Source organism: Nicotiana attenuata, unplaced genomic scaffold, assembly GCF_001879085.1.
Source record: "Nicotiana attenuata strain UT unplaced genomic scaffold, NIATTr2, whole genome shotgun sequence".
Classification (NCBI taxonomy): domain Eukaryota; kingdom Viridiplantae; phylum Streptophyta; class Magnoliopsida; order Solanales; family Solanaceae; genus Nicotiana; species Nicotiana attenuata.
The window spans coordinates 107,237-129,752 of record NW_017673050.1 but is presented as its reverse complement, the minus strand read 5'-3'; the positions used below and the strand labels follow the sequence as shown (position 1 = coordinate 129,752).

General features: G+C 40.1%; 1 long non-coding RNA gene across 2 annotated transcripts; it reads left to right on the top strand.

The window, feature by feature from the left end:
• The first annotated feature begins 2,288 nt into the window (after positions 1-2,288).
• On the top strand, positions 2,289-4,605 carry LOC109215287. Of its 2 annotated transcripts, XR_002066332.1 has the most exons (3): positions 2,289-2,916; positions 3,028-3,705; positions 3,805-4,605. It is a non-coding gene; the product is annotated as an uncharacterized LOC109215287 (long non-coding RNA). The 2 variants fall into 2 exon arrangements; XR_002066331.1 differs by having other exon boundaries at positions 3,028-4,605.
• The last annotated feature ends 17,911 nt before the right edge of the window (positions 4,606-22,516 follow it).

The window sequence follows — 22,516 nt, the reverse complement described above, 5'->3', positions numbered from 1 at the left end:
CCCTCCGAAAATTCAACAAACAAATCACATAGTGCTGCAATATAAACTAAACAGTTTGAAATAGTAGGATAATATTGCCCAGAAAATGCATTTGTAGCAATTTGAAAATGTTCTAAAAAATCTATAAGAATTTTAACATTCGTCCAATCTTGATTTGTAAGGATTTCATCATCATCCTCACCACCAACACGAGCATTAAACGTTGCATTAATTGGGTTTCTATATTCATATGCAACTACTAAACTTTCGTACATATAATTCCATCTAGTCGGACAAGCTTTAGGAACCTTTCTTTCTCTAAGGCCATATTCATCACATTTTTTAAAATACTCTCTAAGTCTACTTCTACGGTTTGAATAAAAAAGCCAATTAAGAGCCATTCTAACCTTTTCAATTTCTAAATTTAAAATTCTCATACCATCACCGACAATTAAATGGTAAATATGACAAATACATCTCACATGGAAACAATTACTAAATGCAGGATTTAGTGTTGTTGTAAGTATGCCTATAGCACTAGTGTTACTAGAAGCATTATCCATAGAAATTGCCATTATTTTATCTCTAATACAAAAATATCTACAAATATCTGCAACAATGTTAGCAATAAACTTACCCGTGTGACGTGAATTAATTATTCTATAAGCAATAATGCGTTTTTGCATCATCCACTCCTCATCTATCCAATGACTTGTAACAGTTAGATAATCACAGTCATTATTACTTCTACCAATATCAGTAGTAATAGCAATCCGATTAGTTATATGAGTAAATAAATACCGCAAATATTATTCATATTCATGTTTATATTTATAAATATCGCTCTTTACGGTTGCGCGAGGCCAACCTTTATAAGTAGGATTAAAAACTTTTCTAATATAATGCACACAGTTAGGGTTAGAAGGAAAAGTATAGGGTAAGCACATAACGGTAACCATCTTTGCTAATTCTTCACGATCTTTATTAGGATCGTAATATAAAATACCACCGGTCATAGTGTTAATTCCTGGTTGAACTAGATTTGAACCTGTACTAGGGTTAACCGCAGTATCTACACTTGTCCCCTCTTGCTGCGCTTTCATTTGTAAATATTTAACTTTTTCTCTAGGGTGTGTTTGTATGTGCCTAGCCAAACTACCCGTACCGCTACGGTCTCCAGTAAAAAAATTTCAAACAATTGATGTTTCGAGGCGTTTAGAAGGTTGTCTATTAAAAGTAGGGGTTTCTACAGGTGGGTCGGGCGGGGCATCAGTTGGGTTATTAACGGGACTAGTAGGTGTATCATCTAAATCCGGTTGGGTTTCATCTACATCCTCATTTTCCTCATTATTTTCTAAGATAGTTTCATTAGGATAAAGAGCATTCATAACTTCTTCATTTAATTGTTGACCTGGTGCAACATTATGGCAAAATTCACTATCCGAAAATTGAAAACAAGGGTTATCACTATCAAGAATAATAGGAGCAGCAGGACGGGTAACAGGTCTGGGTCGGGGAGCCGGGGGAAGGGTAGTAGGTTGGCGACTACTTTCACCAATTTTAGCTTTTCCCTTACCACCAAACATTTTTTTCAAAGAAAATGCCATATTAATTACAATTATGCAAACTAAAACACACAAAAATATATTCTTAAAACTTAAGAGTTGGAATGAGTTTACCGAATTGCCGAACAACTTCTTAAAAATTGAAAATCGTTGAAGACTTGAATACTTCAATTCACCAACTTCACAACTTTTTACGAAATTGCAATAATAAAATAAGCAATTATAGAAGAGAAATTAGATATAGATTGAGAGAGATTGAGAGAGATTGATGAATTGGTGAGTAAAAATGAAAGAATGAAGGGGTATTTATAGTTGAGAAATAGGAAAAAGTGTAATTATATAAAGTTTGGGGGCCAAATGGCTATTTATTAAAGTGGCCAACGGATCAATTTTAAAGGCCAACGGCTAGATTTTAAAAATCTGACCGTTGATTTTTTTTTTTTAAAATTAGCCGTTGGAGCCCGTTAGGCCCGTTGGGCCCGGTTGAACCGGCCTAGACCCGCCTGCCCGTCCCGGGCTTAGCGATCCCGGGCTCGTGGGCTCCTTGAAGTAGACCGGCCCGCCACGGGCCTTGCGCACCATTTGGGACCGGCCCACTGAGACTGGCTCACCAGGCCCGTTTGGCCCATTTGGACCGCGGTCCCGATCCGGTCCCGGGCTGGGCCCGGCCCACAGTGCAGCATTACATACTACCATTGCTGATGAATTTTCACAAGTTAGAAACTTCTTTAGTATTGAGAAAAAGAGGAAGGTGGATTTAGAAGCCTAGTTCTGGAGGAGGTGGCAAGGTTTCAGCCGCTGCAAAGCCTCTTTCAAAGAGCAAAAAGAGTAGCAAACAAGAGTTTATCGTTAAACTCACTGTTTCAGAGGTTTTTCCCCAACAATCTAACTTCAAGGTGGACTATGCTGAATGGAATAAAATAATGGGGCAAAATGGAAATCGAAATATGCCCCCGAACAACTACTCTTCTCCCATCCAGTCAGAACATCTTCCCACTGCCCAGAAAGAATGTCACTGGAAAGGTGACCTTGACGTCCAACCTGCTTAAGAGGATGAGTGAATCACCAATGGTTTTTCGTTTGTTTATATGTACCCCTTTATCCTCGAATTCGAGCCTGCAATTGATCTCGTGATTGAATAATTCTGCCGACACTTTAACGTTTGCTTATCTCAAATAGGTTCGACCGTTTGGAGACTTGTGGCGTGTCTCTATGTTTTATTAAATTTAGCTTCGGTAGACTTCACTCTTTACTACCTCCTTTACTTTTATTCTCCCAAACTCTTCTGGGCATGAGTATTCGATATTGGTAACTGTGAAAAGCGAGGTCTTATTGACCCCGAAGATGATTATAATTGGAGATGGTATAAAAGGTTCGTGATAGTACCTACTCAAGTTCTTGTAAGTTTTATTGTTATCTTTGGAATCATCTTGTTCTTAACCGAACCATAACGTTTTTCTTTTGTACTGCAACTACTGTGCAGATAATTGGGAAGGTCTCGAATTTTGCTGGATGGGTGGAGAAGATTTTATCTTCCACCTCTACGAAATAGAGAACTTGACCTACCTAAGGTCTGTGAAACCCAAGATAAAATTATAAGATTGGCCACTTTGAAAAGAAAAAATAAAGATTCTTTGAGTTTTGCACCAAAGGGTGATCTTGCCGGTCCTCCGAAGAATAAGAAAATACTTAGCAAGAAGAAGACAAAGAAATAGGGGTGACCGGAGCAGGTCCCAAGTCTGTTCTTCAGCTACTCAATTTCGACTTCAAAATGAGCCGAATGATACTCCCATCATCGTGGAGAACGATGACGAGGAAATTCCGGATGTACATGTTGATGATGCAATTTCTACTCTAGTTCAAAAATTAGTTGATGCTTTGTTTGTTGCTGGTTTTGGATCTCGGATCTAGTTTCGAGATCCGAGACCCACTGGCACCTCTTCCTCGACACCGCTGCCCCGTATTTCGACTCATAATGTCGGTGGTCCTTTCACTGGAAAAAGTGTGGATCGTGTTGTGATTGAGGTTTCCAAAGATGTGAATCTCTGACCTGCTAAGTTTCCCTTGGTTGAAGAGATTCATTGGTCCTCAAGAACAGGAAAAATTTGATAATCATTCCTCTACTAGTTTGATTAAAGACATGATCCACTCTACTCTTTGGGTACGTTTCTTTTTCTTTCCCTAAATGTTTTCTTTGAATTTGACGTTTTGAATATTAAAAGAAATTTAATCTCATAGTGTAATTTGGTTGGCATGTAAGTGTTAAAGAGATCAAATACCTTCCATGAGAATATAATTGCGGAAGCCTTAGAGCATCAAGCCAAATTGGTTATAGCGAAGTTGGCGAAGATAAAGGCGGAGATGAAACAACAAGAAGCCACATCTGTCGATCAACATTCCAAGGCAACAGAAGAGATCCGGAGTCTCAAACAGTTGCTTGCTCAAAAGGAAGCATATTCGGGTAAGCTAGTTTTAGACTTTACCCAAGTCACAGAGGACCTCCGAGTAGCAAAAGACAATGTGAAATTTCTTGAAGCATCTCTTCATCCATTAAGAAAAAATCTTAATGCTTCTAAAACTGAGAAAGTAGAGCTTCGGGTTGAGAAAGATCCAATGGTTGCAATGTATAAAGCTCTCACACTCCAATCCAAGAATAGTTTGAACATGATGTTTTTGTAAACTCTCTTGAATACGTTGAAGGATGCTCAAGACGGGGATTTTGAAATGGAGGAAAACATTGAAAAGCTAAGAAAGTAGTAGAGACGGCTCGGGAGGCCATGAGTTCTTCTACTCCGAAGAAGACTATGAAGAAGAAGAGGCGGACCCGGACAATGTCTAATGAGACTAGTGAAGCTGAGCATACTGAACTGCATCCTGCCTCTCCGACTCCTCAAGTTGATCCTTCCGAAGTTGCTTCGTCAACTTTTCATTTTGCTTCGGGGGTTCTAAAGTTGCTTGTCCTGGGCATTGATCATGCGTGTTGCTTTAGTTTTTACTTGTTGCTCTTTTTTATTATCTGAGTCTTTATCTATTGTTTAATAAATATTTCATACTTTTGTTTCCATGTTTGTATATTTTGTATTCGTAATATTTTTGCCTTTAAACATTTTTTGTGCTTAATTTTATAGAATTTGTTATTTTTGTTTCTAGAACAATCACTTTGTCACGACCCTAAATCCCACAAAAGCCGTGACGGCGCCTAACGCTGCTTTCTAGGCAAGTTAACATCAAATATACAAAAATAAGCTCAAATAACAATAAGAAATAACCTCAAAAGCGAAATAAGATAAATAATGGTAGCAATATAGTGATACATCTGAAATATCATTCCAGAACCTTGTGTCAATGAGTACATGAGCTCTATAGAGTAAATAAATACAGCGGTCCAAATAATGATATAATACTGTCTAAAGTACATAAATATTAATAACAAAAGTAAAGGAAGGGACTCCAAGGTCTGCGAACAGAAACAATAGTGCTACCTTGCCATCACGAACGAGAACCAGTGCAACTTTCTAACAATTAGCTCTATCGCAATACCTGGATCTGCACAGAAGGTGCAGAGTGTAGTATGAGTACAACCGATCCCATGTACTCAGTAAGTAGCAATGTTAACCTCGGATTGAAGATAGTGACGAGATCGGCAAAGTCCACTACTCACTTTCATCGGTCAACAATAACAGTAACAACATGACAATAATAATAAAGGGAAAACAACTTGAGAATAACAAGTTCAACTTATTCACATTAACAGAAAATAGACATACTTTCCCATCAAATCAGTTAAAGCATCAATTTCAAGAAATAGAGTTTCAATTAGCATGAGGAAGGTTTGTCTCTATGCCTGCATGACAAGTAACAATGCCAAAATCAACAAATCCATAACGAAACCTTCAATAAGCACAATCTCAGCACTGTACGAGTGCCTGGCATAAAGCCCCTCACTCAGCATATACCAAGTGCCTGCAGTCACAGGGCCCAAAGACAATGGGTTATTACCTGACTCTGGAGGGGTAAATCCTAGGCCAAGCGCTGATCGGATAAAAAATCAACAATCATCATAACTCAGCCCAAATGGCCTGGTGCACGCGTTACCTCAATATCAATACCACTGATAAGTAGGGATTTTGACTACTTATTTGCACTCTTTTACTTTCTTTTTAGATCAAAATTGCTTAAAGGTATTCTCGAAAACTAATGAAATGTGCTTTGTTGCAGGAGTGTTGGAATATGAGTCAAAGAGATAAAAATCAACTCAAGAAGGAGTAATTTTGGACAAGGACTAAAATAAAGCAAAAAGAGCAAAGTGCGGACCGCACAATATAGAGTGCGGCTGCAGACCATGAAGAACTTCTGATAGATTTCCTTTGCAAAGTGCGGACCGCACATTTATTGTGCGGCTGCAGAAGATGAGGTTCAGAGAGATAGGAGTTTGGGCCCATGAAGAAGTGCGGACCATACTATTATTGTGCAGCCGCACTCAGAAACGTGCGGTCCGTAGAAGTCTCTCACGTCAAGCTCAAGAGTGCAAATAAGTAAAACTTGGCTAACAAGAAATTAGGGTGAACTCAAGAAATTGATAGTTCCAATTAAAGGGTTGAATCTAGAGATAGTAAAACCCGACTTGAGCATCTATCAACTGTTTTGTGAATTACCCATTTGGGCTTGAGAAAGCCAAATTGGGCAAAACCACTCTATTATCGAGAGGTATTGAATGGATAATTGTGTGTTGATTGCTATATTATTCCCCGACCAATGAAACTCGCTCTAAAGCCCACAACCCATTAGGCAATGGTGTTTAGCTTAAAGTATATATATTTATATGTATATCACCTCATGTTTTACTTTTATTTCGTGGATTTAGGCTGTAAAACATGTTGATTTATATTAATTTGAGGTGTTTTTCTATGTAGGAATGATTCGGGAGAAATTGGGGGCAAAATGTGCGAAATTAGAGCCAAAACAGACGAAAACAGGAAAATTGAAATTTGCAGCGCCACAGGCAGCGCCTAGGCCTACCTGTGGCGCCAGAAACAGAAAATCCAAATTGGCAGCGCCATGGAGGGTGCCTGGCGCTGCGCTGGGCGCTGGTGGCGTGAAATTTGTCCAACTTTGCCCGGGACAAGGTTATTTCGGCCCTAGACCTACCCAACACGTATAAAAGCAAGACTAAACATATTTTTGAGGGGGAGGGACGTCACTTTGGACGTGGAGGAACACACACCACGCTTGGAGGAGGCTTCTAACTAGTTTTTTTTTTCTCTTCTCTTCTTTTAATCTCATAGTTTATTAGTTTTAGAGTTTTGGGGTGCTACATGGACGTTGTAGTTTGAAGCTTGAATTGTTCTTATTATTTTATCATATTGGTTTATTTATTCAATCTTGCGCTTAATTATTTGATTGCTTGATCACCAATTGAATTCTATCTACGAATCTAGGATTGAACTTGGGAGAGGGAATTCTAGATTGCATATAAGATTGAGTGGAGCAAGATCTTAACTCTGAGGGGGCGGATTTGCGGTTAGGATGGGAATATACCTAATCGCCTTGCTTGGTTATTATACGAGAATTATAAATGCGTTCTTGTTAATCCTAATTCCATAGGAATATAGGCGTTATGTTAGCTTGAATAGACGAGTTGTATCTCGAGAGAAGGCTACGAGCAATATTAACCCCGTCAATCAATAAACTAGATAAATTAATTAGATGATTTAAGTGGAAAACTCAACGAGATTGTTAGCTAACCCATAGTTCTAGAATATTGTCTCTCATTGAATTCGTCTCTAATATTACCAATTTGTTCCTTTAGTCTCTTAGTTTGTTACTCTAGATTAATTTTAGTTAAATATTCATACATAAGGATTCACTTGAATAGATTAATTGTTTGGTTTAATTTAGTTGATAGTTAATCACAAGTCCCTGTGGGTACGATATCTGGACTTACAATCCTTTATTACTTGTCAATCATATGGATGGAATTTTTGTAATGTGTGTGGTTGTCAAGGTGGTCATTGGGATAGTTGTCCTAATTCTTATTATCCTTCTCACAACTCTTATTACTATATTTCTAATAATATTTGTGAGTTTGATAGGGGTAATGAAGTGCAGGATATGAAACCTGATGCATATATTAGGGATATTTTGAGGCAAGTAGCAGAGCAACAGGATGAACTCAAAAAAGATATGAAAAGAATGAGGGCAGCAATCACAAGAATGAAGGCCAATATGGAAGAACTAAATGAAGAGAGCAAGTACCAGCAAGAGGAAAATTTTGAAGAAGCAGATGTAGTGAGCCAATCTTCGCTAGAGGAACAAGCTCAACTGATAAAATCTCAAGAATTTCTCCGTGATGGTCTTTCAAATATGACAGAACAACTAATAGAAGGAAGAACTGAGCTCAAGCAAGAGATAGACCAATTTGGCTCAGATATCCATGACCTACAGGCTCAATTGAATAAAAAGGTTGAGGCGTCTGATGCCCTGCAACCAATTGTCGTAGATACTGGCCAACTTATGGAGCGGAAAGAGGAACTCCAACAATTCAACTAAAATATTATTAATGATGCCAAGGTTGACGAAGAGCGCAAAGATGCGATATTTATTGCTTGGTTCCTTTATTTTCACAGCACCGCCCCATGAACGTGACAGAAAAGTTGATGCAAAATTGGGGGCGCAATTTATATCCTCAAAGTGGAAGGAAAAGTGGTAAAAGGATGGCATCGTGCTGCGACGTTAAATCAAGCGCTTGTTGGGAGGCAACCCAATTTTATTTTTCTTTTTACTTTTGTTTATTTATTTTATGTGTTATTTTTTGTAGTGTTGTTTTCGTATTTTGTAGGAGTAGAAGCATGGAGTCAAAGCCAATAGGCGAGTGCAAAAGTGAGCATGTGGTTGAAACTGAGTGTGAGGTGCCCACACAAAAGACCATGCTTGGGGGAAGTCTGAGTACCTCGTGAGCTGCTATTGCTTCGGCCTTTGGCCTTTCAGGGAGTTTCTTGTCCACCCTTGTTATTGTTTTGCTTTATTTGTGCATTGGGGACACTGCACTCTTTTAAGTGCGGGGTGAGAGAATTTCTCTATATAATTAGTAGTAGTATGTTAGAAAAATGCTAACTTCTTATTTTTGTTTTTGTAGTTGTGTAGTATTTTAGTAGCTATGAGAAAAAATCGAAAAAAAAGTAGAAAAATTGATTTTTTCTCGACGATGGATCTCCTAGACAGTTTTCTTGAGGGATTAAAGTCTAAACAAAAATCCAAAAATATATCTTTTATTTTTTTAGGTAGCAATAATCCCCCGTGGTTTTTCTTTGTGCATCGGTTCTTTTCCATGGGATATAGTTTGAACCGGGTAGTAGTTTTTTTATTTTTTAGAGTAGATTAGGACTTTAGGAAATAAAAGGAGGAAAGGTGATGAACTTAGGCTCCTTTGACTTGTTTGATAGTAGCATATTTAAGCTTTGGCATGTGGAGTATCTTCCCAATTTTTTGAACTTGTTCATGATGCCTTGATGAAATTGGATAGCATGTTTTGTGACGCCTATGTCTCTTTTGCTTGACTTATATGCACTTTGTGCTTAATGCTTAATATCTTGTGGCTCCGTGAATACTTGCATTGTTTGAGAGTCGGAATGAGACCGTCCTTAGTGAGTCATGTGCCATGTGTGAAGTGAGGTTTGTGTAGTCCATGTTATTGTGAGTGAGTCCAGAACTTGCCCGGTATGTGAGTTGAAGCGACATTTTAGGCAATGCTCGGTTTGAAAAATGATTTTAGGCCTTCTTTGATCTTTTTGAGCTTAGTGCTTATCACAAATAAAATTTATCCCTAGTTACCCCTTTTGAGCCTATATACTTTTATTTGGCACCCACATTACAAGTCTATACCCTTTTTGTTCTTGATTGACATTATTTTGATCCTATTACCTCTTATGGCACTTTAATTGTTAAATGAGCGCTAGAAGACGTAAGGACTAAGTGTGGGGTGGCTTTTTAGTGGAACCAATAGAAGAAGAAAGGTGCACTTATTTTGTAAAATAATACACCACTAGCGGAAATTGAAAAAGAAAAAAAAGACTAGTTGAAAAAAAAAGAAGAAGAGAAAGAAAGAAAAATTCGAAAAGAAAAAGAGAAGGAAAAATTGAGATGATTAAATTGTTGTCTTGTTCTTACTAGTGGGGTATAAATTAAAGTAGTGATTAACGAAAGAGGGAATCATTTTGGGAGCGATCTTGTTTGTGAAATTGAATTGGATTGAAGATTTGTGCTTAAAGTTTATTATGTGATGTGTTGAAGTGCTTAGTAGGGTGAGCCACTAATCCTAAATATATCCTACCCGTCCCTTAGCCCACATTACAACCATATAAAGTCCTAATTGATTTTAGATCGAGTGAGCCTACATTAGTAGAGATTTACATTATGGGCAAGCATATGGTACTTTTTGCATGCATGTGACTTCTTTGTGAGAGTGAGAGATTTTCTTTGATAGATGTGAGTCCTTAAATTATATTTGATCATGAGATTCGAATGTGTGGATTCAACATACTCTCTTGTTCTTGTTGTGAGGGCACATGGTTTCACGAGGAATAGGTAACATTATTAGACTTCTCCATGATATTGGGTGTTCAAGCCATGGGTGCATTGTTATATTGAGTCGGCTTTTGAGGCTAGGATTGTTATGAGCACGTTGTCTTTGTTGTGAACATGTGAAGAATGGCATAAGTAAAAGGAAGTGTAAGTGATTGCATATGCTACAGTTTAATTGTTGCTATCAACCATGGTCATTGGTATAGTGTATGTTGAAAAAAATAAAATTAAATAGCTCTTCCCTAATTGAGATGTACGTTGTTGGGGGTTTATTTGATAGTCCCATTGCTTGAGGATGAGCAAGAGTCTAAGTGTGGGGTGTTGATGTTTAGCTTAAAGTATATATATATTTATATGAATATCGCCTCATGTTTTACTTTTGTTTCGTGGATTTAGGATGTAAAACGTGTTGATTTATATTAATTTGAGGTGTTTTTGTGTGTAGGAATGATCCGGGAGCAATTGGGGAAGAAATGTGCGAAATTAGAGCCAAAACGGACGAAAACAGGAAAACCGGAATTTGCAGCGCCACAGGCAGCGCCTAGCCCTACCTGTGGCGCCAGAAATAGGAACTCCAAATTGGCAGCTCCATGGAGGGCGCCTGGCGTCGGGCTGAGCACTGGTGGCGTGAAATTTGTCCAACTTTGCCCGCGACAAAGTATTTCGGCCCTAGACCTACCCAATACGTATAAAAGCAAGACTAAACATATTTTTGAGGGGGAGGGACGTCACTCTGGACGTGGAGGAACACACACCACGCTCGGAGGAGGCTTCTAACTAGTTTTTCTTCTCTTCTCTTCTTTTAATCTAATAGTTTATTAGTTCTAGAGTTTTGGGGTGCTACATGAACGTTGTAGTTTGAAGCTTGAATTGTTCTTATTATTTTATCATATTGGTTTATTTATTCAATCTTGCGCTTAATTATTTGATTGCTTGATCACCAATTGAATACTATCTACGAATCTAGGATTGAACTCGGGAGAGGGAATTCTAGATTGCATATAAGATTGAGTAGAGCAAGATCTTAACTCTGAGAGGGGGGGGGGGGGGCGGATTTGCGGTTAGGATGGGAATATACCTAATCGCCTTGCTTGTTATTATACGAGAATTATAAATGCGTTCTTGATAATCCTAATTCCATAGCAATATAGGCGTTAGGTTAGCTTGAATAGACGAGTTGTACTTCGGGAGAAGGCTACGAGCAATATTAACCCCGTCAATCAATAAACTAGATAAATTAATTAGACGATTTAAGTGGAAAACTCAACGGGATTGTTAGCTAACCCATAGCTCTAGAATATTGTCTCTCATTGAATTCGTCTCTAATATTGCCAATTTGTTCTTTTAATCTCTTAGTTTGTTACTCTAGATTAATTTTAGTTAAATATTCATACGTTGGGATTCACCTGAATAGATTAATTATTTGGTTTAATTTAGTTGATAGTTAATCACAAGTCCCTGTGAGTACGATATCTGGACTTACAATCCTATATTACTTATTGACCACGTATACTTGCGTGTGCGTTTGGGAGTAACAGGCAACCACCTAGGTGGAAGTCACAACCCTAGACCTTTTGCATATTTGAAAAACAACCACAAAAACATTATTCTCTAGTTTTATATTTTATATTTGCAAACCGTGGCATAATTTAGAAGTAGACTCAAAACCAAGTTGTGGAAGTGCAACTTAGACTCTTGCTTAGTCCAAATATATACCATTAATCCCATCTACGCTCCCTGTGGAATGGATCCCGACTCCTAGTTGCGTAATTATAATTGCATCGACCGCTTCATAAACCCAATTTGAGGTATGAACTTGGGCGACATTAATGTTTGGTGGCGTTGCTGGGGACCTAAAAACGGATTTAGCTATATATTTGGTTTTGTGTGTGATTTGTCTTTCTTTCCTTCCGGTTTACTAATCTTTTTGTGAAACTAGTGTAGGTGATACAATGACTCTCAACAACAATTATCCTCTTGGAAACGTGCCATTGGGGATGACGGGGATGATGACCAAGAGGACGGCCGCCTCAAGACAACATTCCCGTTCCACCCCACCTCCTCCAAGAGCGGCGGCACACCGAATGTTGCCAAATGAAGGATACAGAAGTTCCATAGTCCCGCCCCGCATTAGGGCGGGAAATTTTCAAATCACAAATGCTATGCTTATGTTGTTGGAACAATGGGGATTCTTCACCGGGGCTCCAAATCAAAATGCGTACAAGCACTTTAAAGGGTTTGTTGACACTTGCTGGGGGAGTAATCAAACAAAAGTCTCAGAGGATGCTCTATGATTGAGGCTATTCCCTTTATCTCTACGAGGGAAGGCTTTGGATTGGTTAGAGAGGTTGCCAAATCATTCTATCCATACATGGGATGGATTGGCCGAGAAATTCATTTCCAAGTTCTTTTCTCCTGGGCATATCGCAACGCTTAGGGATGAGATTATAGCTTTCAAACAAGAACCCAATGAGCCTTTGCATGAGATATGGGAGAGGTACCGTACTATGGTGAAAGAGTGCCCGAACAATGACATGACGGAGGCTATGAATCAACAAAATTTCTATAGGGGGATCAATACTACCAATCAAAGCATGGTCAACCAACTTGCCGGTGGAAATTTCATGACAACTCCGTGTGCGGACTTGTAAGATTCTTGATGAAATGGCGGATACTTCATCGGCATGGCAAAGTAGAGCAAACATTCCTCAAGGCGATCAAAATATGATTCACTTTCATAAAGAATTACATGATCATGGGCAAGCAATTGCTGAGTTGAACACCACAAAGAATAAACTAGCCAAAGCTCAAATTCAACAAGTGCAAGGTCCCAAGCAAGTAAATGCAATGGAGGGAGTTAGTATGATGGTAAACAAGAGAAGGCAAAAGGATCCTCAAGTGCAAAACCGGGTTGAAAATTATATGCAAGATGATAATGGATTTGATCAAGATGGACAATACAATGAACAAGAGGAGGAAGTACACTATGTGAACAACTTCCAAGGGCAATGAAACAACAATCAAGGCCCGAATCAACAACAATGGCAACCACAAGGAAATTAAGAGAATTGGAATTCAAACAATCAAGGTAATTGGAACAATCAAAACAACCACAGGAATTGGAACAATCACAACAATCAAGAAAATTGGAATGTTCAAAATAACCAAGGCAATTAGAGTGGCAATAATCAAGGCTATTGGGGAGGTAACAACCAAGGAGGGTGGAACAACAACAACAACTGGGGGTTGGGTTTCCAAAGGCCCTCCATGTTTCAACAACCGAGTAACTCGCCTCCTTATCCATCTCAAGGTCCGAGCTCTTCCAACAATGAGATGGGTCGAATTGAAAACATGTTTACACAAATGATGGAGAAGAATGCCGACTCTGATGCTCAACTAGCCTCTCACAACACTTCAATTCGCAATTCGGAAGTTCAATTGGGCCAAATATCGCAAGCTTTGAACACTCGTCCTAAGGGGGCACTACCAAGTGATACGGTTGTGAACCCAAAGGTTGGGAACAACACGGGACATGCCATGGCCGTGACTACAAGGAGTGGAAAAGGTGGGGATGCAACCACCTCAAGCCAAAAGAAGATTGTGGATGATGAACAATTGGTACAAGAAGATGAGATGCCAAGCAATGAAGGGCAAGAAAATGATGAGTTGAGAATTGGTATTGAAGACAATGTGAAGGAGACTCAAGAAGAAGTGAACCCTTCTAGGGAGCATATTGTTGACATACCGGAACCGGCAGCGCCAAAGGCTAAGGCACCAATGTCAAGGCCTCCTCCCCCATATCCTCAAAGATTTTCCAAACAAAATGGAGAGAACCAATTTAAAAAATTCATTGATATGATGAAGAATTTGTCTATTAACGCCATTGGTTGAAGCCTTGGAGCAAATGCCGGGGTATGCAAAGTTCATGAAGGACTTGATGACAGAGAAAAGATCGATGAATTGAGAGACTATAAAGATGCCACTTCAAGTGAGTGCAATTGTGCACTCAATGGCTCCTAAATTGGAAGATCCCGACACTTTCACAATCCTGTGTACAATTGGAAGTGCCGATTTTGCCAAAGCTTTATGTGATCTTGGGACAAGTATCAACTTGATGCCATATTCGATGTTCAAAACTTTGGGAATTGGGTAACCAAGACCCACATCCATGAGGTTACAAATGGCGGATCGTACAATGAAGAGACCTTTGGGTATTATTGATGATGTGTATGTTCGTGTTGACAAGTTCATCCTCCCGGCGGACTTTGTGATTCTTGATTGTGAAGTGGACTATGAGGTGCCTATTATCTTGGGTAGAACTTTCCTTGCTACGGGGAAGGCTCTTGTTGAGATGGAAGCCACTGAGCTCACCTTCTGGGTGGGTGATGAAAAGGTGGTCTTCCATGTGTGCAAATCTTTGAGGCAACCGAATATCAATGAAGTTTGTTCGTTCGTGGAATTGGTGACCGATGTGATTATTGATGATGCTAGTGCCACAATGAACATTGAGGATACTTTGGAAGCCGTTTTGCTCAACCTTGATAATGATGAGGAGAAAGAAGGCTATGTGGAATGTGTTAATGCATTGCAAGAAATAGGGTCGTACACTTATGATCCCCACAAGTTATCCTCAGATCTTGAAAACCGAAAGACTCCTCCAACAAAGCCCTAAATCGAGGAGCCTCCCACTTTGGAGTTAAAGCCATTGCCTCCGCATCTCCGGTATGAATTCCTTGGCCCTTGTTCTACTTTACCGGTTATTCTTTCCTCTTGTTTGACTAACGTACAGGTAGACTCCACATTGGCGGTGCTACAAAAGAGGAAGAAAGCTATAGGATGGACATTGGCGGATATTCGGGGCATAAATCCCGCCTTTTGCATGAACAAGATTATTTTGGAGGAGGGTGCCAAACCCTCCGTTGAAAATCAAAGGAGGCTAAATGAAGCAATACAAGAGGTTGTCAAAAAGGAGATCATAAAGTGGTTGGATTCCGGGGTTGTTTACCCCATTTCCGATAGTTAATGGACTTCTCCAGTGTAATGTATCCCAAAGAAAGGGGGAATGACTGTGGTTACCAATGAGAAGAACGAGTTGATTCCTACACGAGCGATGACCGGGTAGAGAGTGTGTATGGACTATCACAAGCTCAATAAAGTCACAAGGAAAGATCATTTCCCACTTCCCTTCCTTGATCAAATGCTTGATAGGTTGGCCGGTCGTGCTTTCTATTGTTTCCTTGATGGATATTCCGGCTACAATCAAATTTTTATTGCTCTGGAGGACCAAGAGAAGACTACTTTCACATGTCCCTATGGTACTTTTGCATTCTCGCAGATGCCATTTGGGTTATGTAATGCACCAGCGACTTTTCAATGGTGTGTGATGGCTATCTTCACCGACATGGTGGAGGATTTTCTTGAGGTCTTCATGGATGACTTTTCCGTGGTCAGGAATTCTTTAGATGATTGTTTGAAAAATTTGGATAAGGTATTGGCAAGATGTGAAGAGACGAACTTGGTATTGAATTGGGAGAAATGTCACTTCATGGTCGAGGAGGGCATTGTCATCGGCCACAAAATTTCAAAGCATGGTATTTAGGTCGACAAAGGCAAAATTGAGGTGATATCTAAACTCCCACCCCCTACTCGGTGAAGGGAGTGAGGAGCTTCTTGGGTCATGCGGGGTTCTATTGCTGATTCATCAAGGATTTTTCCAAAGTGGTGAACCCCTTGTTTACGCTTTTGGAGAACGATGCCAAATTCCATTTCAATGAGGAATGAATGAAGACATTTGAATTGCTAAAGTTCAAATTTACAACTACTCCTATTATGACCGCACCGGATTGGAGCTTGCCTTTTGAGCTCATGTGTAACGCAAGTGATGCGGCTGTTGAAGCAGTTTTGGGGCAAAGAATCAACAAAATCTTCCATCCGGTGTACTATGCTAGTAAAACCATGAATGACGCCCAAGTGAATTACACGGTGACTGAAAAATAGCTCCTTGCTATTGTCTTTGCCATGGAGAAGTTCCGCTCGTACTTAATGGGTACTAAGGTGATTGTCCACACCGATCATGCGGCGCTTCGGTACTTGATGAGCAAGAAGGATTAAAATGCGGGATTAATGCGGTGGGTGCTTTTATTGCAAGAGTTCAATCTAGAGATCCAAGACCGCAAAGTTAGTGAAAATCAAGTGGCGGACCACTTGTCTCGATTGGAGGAGGAGGGGAGGCCACATGATGGCCTTGAGATCAATGATTCCTTTCCCGAAGAGCAGCTTCTAGCAATTTCAATGACCGAGATTCCATGGTTCGCCAATTTCGCAAATTATCTTGTGAGTGGCATTGTACCGAATGAGTTCACTTCAAACCAAAGGAAGAAGCTCAAACGGGATTGCCTTGACTATTATTGGGATGAACTGTACCTCTTCCGGATTTGTACCGATGGTGTGATTCGAAGATATGTGCCGGAGGAGGAATAAGTGTAAATTCTTGAGGCTTGCCACTCTTCACCATATGCTGGTCACCATGGTGGAGCTAGAATGGCGGCAAAAGTGTTGAGTTGTGGATTCTACTGGCCTACTCTCTACAAGGATACTAGTGAGCTTGTCAAGCGTTGTGATGAATGCCATCGGGCCGGTGGAATATCAAAGAAAAACGTAATGCCTCTTACCACCATTTTGGAGTTTGATATTTTCGATGTGTGGGATATTGATTTCATGGGCCCGTTTGTGAGCTATTATGGAAACACCTCATGGTAGTCGCGATTGATTATGTGTCTAAATGGGTTGAGGCCGTTGCTTTTCCCAACAATGAATCAAGAGTATTTTGTCAAAGACAATGAATGCCAACCGGACGGATTGGTCAAGAAAACTTTATGATGCTTTATGGGCGTATAGGACGGCTTATAAAACACCGATCGGGATGTCTCCATACCAGTTGGTGTCGGGAAAGCTTGCCATCTTCCAGTGGAACTTGAGCATAAGGCCATGTGGGCTTTGAAGAAGTTGAACCTTGAATGGGATGTCGCCGCAAACTTAAGGGTGACAATATTGAATGAGGTAGGTGAATTCCGGTACCATGCATATACAAGTTCATCCTTATACAAGGAGAATATGAAGTACCTCTATGACAAGTACATTCAGAACAAGGAGTTCAAAGAAGGTGATCTTGTGTTATTGTTCAATTCTCGATTACAGATGTTTCTGGGAAAGTTGAAGTCAAAATGGAGTGGCCTGCTTGAAGTTGTTGGTGTGACACCATTCGGAGCATTAGACTTGAAAAATAAGAATGATGAAATGTTTAGAGTCAATGGGCATCAGGTGAAGCACTATCTTGGAAAAGTTGATGATGGCCACGTGGCGGCGGATCTTCATTTCAAATGATTGGTAATCTGCATCGTGCCTCGATGTTAAATCAGGCGCTTCTTGGGAGGCAACCCATGTATCTTTTTCTTCTTCTTTAGATAGTTTTTTTTGCTAACGAGTTTTGAAGTTTATACAGGAATGAGTGTGCTTTGCAGGGACTGTGCCTAGAAAAATGGCTACGTTTTAAAAAAGTGCGGACCGCACATTTATTGTGCGTACCACACAATTTTGTATGCCACAACAGAGAGAAATCCGCGACCGTACAATTCATTGTGCGGCCTCACAACTGGAGACCCAATAATGCAACTCTCTAAAGTTTGGAATAGCAGAGAAATGACCATTGTACGGCCGCAATCACTTTTGTGCGAAACACAGAGCTTCAGCTAGGGTCAGGTAAAGAGTGCGGACCACACTCAAAATTGTGCGGCTGCACTCAGCTGCATTTTTGACCTAATTTGCTCAACCTATAAATAGGTCCTCATAGCACTATTCACAACTTTACACACTCTGAGATCTTGAGAACTAAGCAAGCATAGTGCACACAAATTGTTTCACACTCCACACTCATTTCATCAATCTAGATTCTTCCCTGCATCCTTCATCACTGGTATGTTCAATTCATGTTTAGATTTTTCAATCTTTCTTAGTTTTTGGTATAGTTATTTTTAGGCCTAAAATGACAAATGTTCTTACTGTGTGCTTAAAATTGTGTCGGTAATATCATGTGCACTCATTGAGGGCTGGGTAAATCATGTATCATGATTAATTTTCCAATACCATGTCTACATTGTGCAAAAATTTGAAAAACCTAAGTCAGTGCTGTTTGATTTTAAATTGTGCGGCCGAACATGAAATTGTGCGGTCCGCAGATTATGAGTTAGGGCTAAATACTGAGCATGCAATGTGCAGACCGCACTCAAAATTGTGTGGTCCGCAGAAAATTATGCGGTCCGCATAAAAATGTCTGCAACTGCACTTTGAAACTTCAGAGAACCAATAGTCTGAGCCTGGTTTTGTGCGGCCGCACTCAAAATTGTGCGGTCCGCACAAGGCAGTCTGCGACCGCACTTAAAATTGTGTGGTCCGCACTTTCACTTCTATGAACTGTTTTGTTTTTCTGCAACTGTTAACTGCTTCTGAACTTCAACTGACTTATGTGCTTCGTATTGCAAACAATGGTGCGATCTCGTGGCAGAGACGATACATCAAAAGGGAGGGGTGAGCCCTCCTGAGGCCGAGGCAAGAGCAACCTACCACTTTCTATCAAAAAAGCGATATACAAGAAGGCAACTGCCAAAAGAGTCCCAGAACCTTCAGAATCCAGTGAATATCTCCCGTCCAGGGAAACATCAGAGGGCAACTCTGTGCAGGCACAACCCGATGCACAATCCCAACAAAAACAGCTTCCGGGTAGACTGCAACTAAGAGATGAACCCTTCTCCTCTGCTAGCTCTTCTGAAGGCTCAGATGAGGATAGCCAAGATTCAGAGCCTTCTTCCTCACATGCCCACGCAACACCTATTCCTGTAGATGATGATGATGATGATGTTTCTGATGATGGTAGAGGAGGTGCCACTAGAGTAGGCGGCCTAGAGAGGTCAAAGAAGAAAGAGATAGGGGAAGATAGATTTCTGAGCTTGACAGCCTTCACAAAGTTCAAGGAATGGTGGCCCCAGAGATCGCTCACACTTGAGCGAAAATTCTTAATTAAGGACTTGTATAGATACAATCCAAATGTCCTTAGGTAGTTCAGAGAGCGCAAGGGGTGGATGTGGTTCACCTAAAGTGTTATGGGTGCCAATGAGCACTTGGTACGTGAATTCTATGCCAATGTGGCACACATCAAGAATGGTACCAAATTGACCAAAGTGAGGAATTTGAAGGTCAGATTCGATCAATGCAGTCTGAATTGACCAAAGTGAGGAATTCGAAGGTCAGATTCGATCAATGCACTCTGAACACTTACATGGGATTTGCGGGGGTAGAGGCAGTTCAGTACATGGAAAATCTTTCTATGGGTGATGCGGCTCATCCTTGGCTAGCAGAGATCTTGGCAGCTCCATGACCACCACCACCGTGGATCACAGCGAGGGTTTCCATTGCATGGGCCACCCTCAATTTTGAAGAAAAAGGGTGGTGAACTTTTGTGTGAAGCCGGATAGACCCGAGCCGGAATGAGAACAATCTTCCACTCCATCGAGCAGTTTTGGTGGAAGCTATCATGGCCATGTACCCAATCAATGTGGGTGCCATCATGTCGGCCAACATGTCAGTGGTTGTCCAAAAAGGTGAAAGCACTTATCCATATCCCAACACCCTCAGAGAATACCTTACGGATGCAAAGGTGGAGCCGAGGAGATTTGATACATAGTTGCAGGCCAAAAATCCCTTCTCATGGTACTCTTTTCAAGGACCTGGGAACCCAAAGTTCAAGGGTAAGGCAACTACCACCGATGGCCAGTCTGATGAGCCAACGATGGTGGTTACAGATTCAGTTGCTGAGGCCTCTACAACTGCCATGCCTTCCACAGCAGCCGGTCCTTCCACCGAGACAGCTGACATGCCACCACCTCCATCTTCTAGACAATCTACATCAGTACCAGTGCCTGCCTCATCCACATATCCACTCACTGCGCTACGAGTCTCCCAGACATTGGCGAGTCTCAACAACTTGATGCAGACAACTACTCCAAAGCTATCTGACATATCCAGTGATGTTGCAGCACAGTTTTCTGCCCCAGCAACATCACAGGTGTCGCGCCCCCTTTTTCTCGCGAAATCGGGTTTATGACATTTGGGAAGACAACTCGTTCCCTTTTAGGAATTGGGTTTTGAATTGAAGAGTCGCGACCTAATGATTTAAGTGCATTAGGACACTAAGAAGGGTTTGAGTCAAGTAACCTGAGATTGGGTAAGGGCTTGAAATTATCCTAAGGGGAAGGTGTTAGGCACCCCTCAGGATCCACTAGTGTGGTTCCCGGCCAAACTATTGTTGTGACTTAAGTGCAAATAACACATAGGCAAATAAAACTTCAAGTAAGAGAGGATTTTCACATAATGGTTACAAATAAGCAAAGTTAGAAAGAACGAAAGGGAGAATGATTTTTCCTTATAGAAATAGTTTCAAAATTTGGAAAAGAAGCAAAGAATCAAAGAAACAAAGGGAAGGGGGGTCCTAGGTTTACAAATAATATGGATCACCCTACACAACATCCGCTAATCACTCCTCAGTGAGGGGCTACACGTGATGTTATCGCGTGGTCATCATATCCATATCTACCCTTTTCCACCCCGTTAAGGTATTAAAACGCGGAATGGTCTCGTTCACTTATTGCATGCTATTACCCGCCCCAATCCTATCAGTCTAGGAGGAAGTTAGGACTACTAATCCTAAAGGGAAGGGATGTTAGGCTTGTTTATAGTTTCAAAGGCAAAAACTCTAAGGCGACATACAAAAACATGTATAGCAAGTTGGGGGAAAACACATAAACAAGTGATAGGCTCAGATAGACCTCCTTTAAACTAAAGAGAGCACATAATTTAGCATGACTTACACATACTGTTTAATGGTCTGATTAAACTTAATGGTTGAGGCAGACTGATTTATTACATAGTTCAGATAAAAAACCCGAATCAGGCCTGCCTGCTGGTTGTAGCTAATAAAATCTGATTCAGTTTATAATTTTAGCCCTAAGGCTTGCCTAGGTGTTGGACGAGGGTACTATAGGCATGATATCTACTGATTTTAGAAACAATGAAATAAACAGAATACATACTGATTTAAGAAAGTCGTCAGTTATTATAGAAAGCAAATTTTTAGCAAGAGATCATAAGTTCTGCAACTGATGGTTGTCATTATTACTGGTTTTAGACTTATAAGCGAGTGACACGACTCAGACTTGATTAATAACTCCTATAGATATGCTTTCTATGCGTGTTGATTTAAACCCCTTTTAACAGACATGGTAAGATGCAGAAAAACCTATAAGCATGATATCTAGGTGCTGAATTTCATTTTAAAGCCTATGAACATGATATCTAGTTGCAGTTGGTTGATTAAGACCTATAAACATGATTGCCTGATGAAGAATGTATATGCAGGATTCAGAAAGACCTATAGGCATATTTTCTATGTGCATATGCAAGATTCAGATTTCCAGGTAATTAAAGACATTGTATCTATATGAGAGAATGCAGAATTCCTACAGAAAAGAAGAGAATATTATTGTGTGTGAGTATGAGTTCAGAAGGATTCTGAATTATGTCATGAGTTTGTGAAAGAGTCGTGCATTTATAGTGTTGAAAATCAGGCAGAAGTAAGGTAAGAAAATAGTTAAGGAACTGAGTATCAATTAAGCATCAATTACACAAGACTTCCCTTAATTAAGGGATTCACATTCAAACGGGTAAAAACAATTTAAGGAAAGAATTTGAATAAGCACTTTGTGCAAAGCATGCCATTAGGGGCAAATACATAAAAAGTTATTTAAGGATAGAATTTTGAAGTACACGGTTGTACAAATAAGGTGAGAAAATCAACTGACAACCAACAAATCAAATCAGGGATCTTGTAATTACTGACCCATGAATGAACCAAGTCGCAAAAGCTGCGAAGGGTTTTAACTTAGGTCGAGTCACAGAGAAAATCAGCAAACAATGGAAAGAAATCAATCAGACCATATTTAGAGGGAAGTATGAACTAATCACAAATTTGAAAGCCACTTTAGAGGGAAGTTCATCATTAATAAGGAGCATACGAACATGTTAAGCATGAAAGAAGATTGCCGTGTCATTGTAAAAATCAGTAGAAAAATCCAGTGTAGAAGAGTTTAGCGAAAAGTCAGAATCATATGAAAACAAGGATGTCCAAACTCAGTTCAGAGACTCGAAGTTGGTCTAAAAGAGTTAGGGGTTTTGAAATAAAACCCTAGTTCAAGCAAATCACATGACCAAACTTCGAAGAACCCCCGAATTCTAGGGTTTCCACCATTAATCGAGTAAAGAGATGAGAAGGCAAGTGATCAAAA